Below are 3,774 nucleotides of genomic sequence, written 5' to 3'. Positions count from 1 at the left end.
AATAAAAGCAGCTGAATGTGAGATGTTTCTCTTTTTTTGCTGAGTTTATGTGTGTATAATGAATTGTCAGGTTTTTGTACATAAATGCATCACAAAAAGTTAGAATATCGTGGAAAATTCAATTTTTTCCAGTAATTTAATTAAAAAAGTGGAACTTTCATATATTCTAGAGTAATGACACATAAAGTGAAATATTTCAAGCCTTTTTTCATTTTAATCGTGATGATTACGGCTTACAGCGCATGCATTCTAAAAAAAAAAAAAAAAAAAACACTGCGTGAAAAACAACCCAAATTGGGTTATTTTTAGCCCAACAGCTGGGTAAATATAGAACAGAACACATTTTGGGTTAAACTAAAGCATGAAGTTGGGCTGTTCATTTTAACCCAGCAAATGAGGTGTTTTTCAACTCAAAGGATGGTTTCATTTTTACAAAAACGCTGGGTTAATTTTATTTCATAAATGGGTTAATATTTTCAGAGTTATTTTTAACCTTTAAAAATGTCAACTTTACCACATTGTAAACAAATATGTCCACATGCTATCTCCTTTATTTAAACACAAGAAGGTGTTCAGTAATGTATTGCTAGAGCTGCTAAAGTGGTGTTTATATATAGACTTTGAAGTAAATGACTCAAATAAGTCATATATTTAAGTCGAAAAGGTCAGATGTTGATCAAAGGAGACATTTAAAACATCCAAAAAAGAAACTGAGTAACCAACTTAGATAGCGGTGCGTTTAATGTCATGCAAACTGGACTGTTATCGCACATTTTTGCTTTTTCTCGTCTACAGTAATGGTTTTATGGGCAAATATATTGATCCTAACCTTCATTCAATCATGTGTTAATTTTGAACACACCTGCATGTCTAGTTAAGGACAACACATTTTGTGTCGCTTTTAACACAATCAGTGTGTTAGTATATTTAACACGTGCTGTGTGTTAAACATTTCCACACAAAGATGTGTTAAAAATAACACAAATTACACAGATGTGTTGTATATACTTTTTTCCCTTCAATTATCCTAAAAGGCAATTTGTTTGTATGCTACAGTTCTACTAAAATGCTCACAAAATAAACAAACAGTTGCATGAAACTCAGGTGAGATTTATTAAAATCATTAAAACATTTGTCAGATGTAAGAATTGGAGTTGATGCATCTTCCTACAAAACTCCCTGCCATCTGGGAAGAAAAGAGTCCCACTCACTTACATCTGAATAACTGTAAAAGAGCAAAAAGACTGTTTGTTAGTTGTTAGCTACAAAATACGGACAAATGCCTTTGGGCTGTAGCCTCACCAGGAAAATCTAGCTAACTGCATAATATTTATTTTCCAGCCTTTAGCACCTCACCGTCAATTTATTTGCACAACCTAATTCATTTAACCAACATTACAGAGATAGTGTGAATCATTTCAACCTATTGTAACCCTCAACCTCTCTTTGTCACGTTAACCTTGTGAAGAACTTTTGGCCTCGACATTACTGAGCTAGCTAAGTCCCATTAGCCACTGACTGTCTGCACCTGTTACCCAGCATTAACATTCACCGAATACATGAAGAAACATGGCTCTAACCCATCATCCTAATGCTAATTACTACAGCTTGCCTTGTCCAAAACACTTGCTAAATGTTGTTAACATTAAGCCACTCTTTGCATTACATCATGGTGACTAGCTGTAATGCTACGTCATCATTAACTTTCAAAAAGGCAAGGGGAATGTCTAACATTACCACAAGCTGTATTCTTAGCATCACTAATCCCTACTGTGATTGGTGACAGCATCCAGATAGCTAACCCTAACTCAGAGCCTCAGATAAGATTCAAACCCAGAGAATTATACAATAACCTCAGTCGATATTTCACAGCCAGCATAAACAAATGACACTAGTAGTGTAACACCAACACTGAGGAAGCAGTGCATGATATTCACAGTTGAAGCCATCGCAATAGGTAAAGTTAATTATCACTCGCTGAGTTACTGTTGTCCAATGAAAACATTTTCGAGAGCTCCCTTACTAAATATCACGAACTCGGCCAGGCATTTTCAGCAGCATTAATGCTAAATAGTGATGAACGCTAACTTGCCTGTGGTCATTTGTTTTCCTCACCTCAAAAAACTGAGCATGATATTACTGCGCTTGATTGTCCAGCCGACTCGCCTGACCTGAACCCCATAGAGAATCTATGAGAGACACCAGACCCAACAATACAGACGAGCCGAAGGCCGCTATCAAAGCTACCTGGACTTCCAGAACACCTCAGCAGTGCCACAGGCTGATCGCCTCCATGCCATGCCACACTGATGCAGTAATTCATGCAAAAGGATTAAAACCACAACCAAATATTGAGCGCATAAATTAATAAAATACATTTCTGTATTATAAATTCTTATTCTAATATTTTGAGATACTGGATTTTTGATTTCCATGAACTGTAAGCCGTAATCCTCAAAATTAAAACAAAAAGCTTGAAATATTTCACTTTATGTGTAAAGAATCTAGAATATATGAAAGTTCACATTTTTGAATTAAACTATGAATATTAAATCCACGATATAAACATTTTTTGAGATGCACCTGTATATGATACACTAGAGTTACATTGCAATATCTGGGATATTATACGCTATATATTTAATACTTTACTTCCTGTCATTATGGTACTATACTTTTTGGCTTTTATTTGATTTCTGCTTAGTTAGAAGCGCCCCTTATTTGTACAGATTAACAGACATAAGCACCTTCACAGAATAAACAGCTATTAAATTCAATATTTGTTGTAGAGCATTGTATCTCCACTGATAGTCAATTAGAGCTCATTTTGTACACTTAATACTTCAAAGTATAAGCTCTAGTCATAGCTTATAGTACACAAAATGGTTCCTAGGACACAATGCATACTTGACAAAAGCAGTGCATGCTTGTCCAAACACATCCTCATCGTTTGGTGTCTGACAGGACTCCCAACACACACATACACTGAATACAGCAGCTCCTGTGGCAAAGAAACACCACTGAAATTGAAAGAAAAGCCGTCTCCAGACTTCTGTCATCCAGTGAAAAATCGCTTACCCTTTAGACAGGACTTCATAGGCCGCAATCAAGCCATACCACGACGCAGCATTCGTAGCAAATCAAGTCAGCATCTATTAATAATATTTGGTGCGCGGGCGCATGTCCTCGTGCTGTCAGGCGGCTTGTGATGGAGCGTCGCCTTTATCTCAGCCGTGGCATGCTTCTGTCACTGTGATAAACAATTCCAACTCCAATCTGAATAAAGATCTTTGCAGCAGACCTCTGGGCGACTGTGACCAACGCCACCTCCCCCCTGATTTTTGATGCACTGAAATGGGATTCAGAAGGGTCCTCATGTTCTCATTCACACTTTTGTTCTGAGGCTATGCAAATTGGCTGGAGTGGCCTCAGAATAAAGCGATGATGTGATGATCAGAGACAAAAGCCTGAGGCTAAATACCGAGGACGAAGAAGAAGAAGACCAGAGCATGAGTCCATTATGAACGTATTTAATAAGAGAGAAAATTACACACCTCACTTCAGGAAGACTGGATGGATATTACTGTCATAAAATGAAATGCTATTTGCTGTTGAACAATATATCAGCCAGTTCCTTTCAGATGGAGAAGAAGCTTCACAGGTGTGTGAAGGGCCTGTATTGCTTCAGGATACAGTACACAGCATTGTTATATATGAAAGACACTGTGCACTAATTCACAAACTATGCAACTTTGTGTTCCTGTCCAAGGGATG

At 37.2% G+C, this 3,774-nt stretch overlaps 1 long non-coding RNA gene across 1 annotated transcript; it reads right to left on the bottom strand.

Moving 5' to 3' along the window:
• Positions 1-1,094: 1,094 nt before the first annotated feature.
• LOC128629133 (uncharacterized) lies at positions 1,095-1,564 on the bottom strand. Its single transcript, XR_008393422.1, has 2 exons — positions 1,303-1,564; positions 1,095-1,225 (listed from the first exon to the last, which is right to left on the bottom strand). It is a non-coding gene; the product is annotated as an uncharacterized LOC128629133 (long non-coding RNA).
• Positions 1,565-3,774: the final 2,210 nt, after the last annotated feature.

The sequence above is a fragment of the Ictalurus punctatus genome, chromosome 25 (assembly GCF_001660625.3).
Source record: "Ictalurus punctatus breed USDA103 chromosome 25, Coco_2.0, whole genome shotgun sequence".
Taxonomy (NCBI): domain Eukaryota; kingdom Metazoa; phylum Chordata; class Actinopteri; order Siluriformes; family Ictaluridae; genus Ictalurus; species Ictalurus punctatus.
This window is presented reverse-complemented; position numbering and strand designations above follow the sequence as displayed.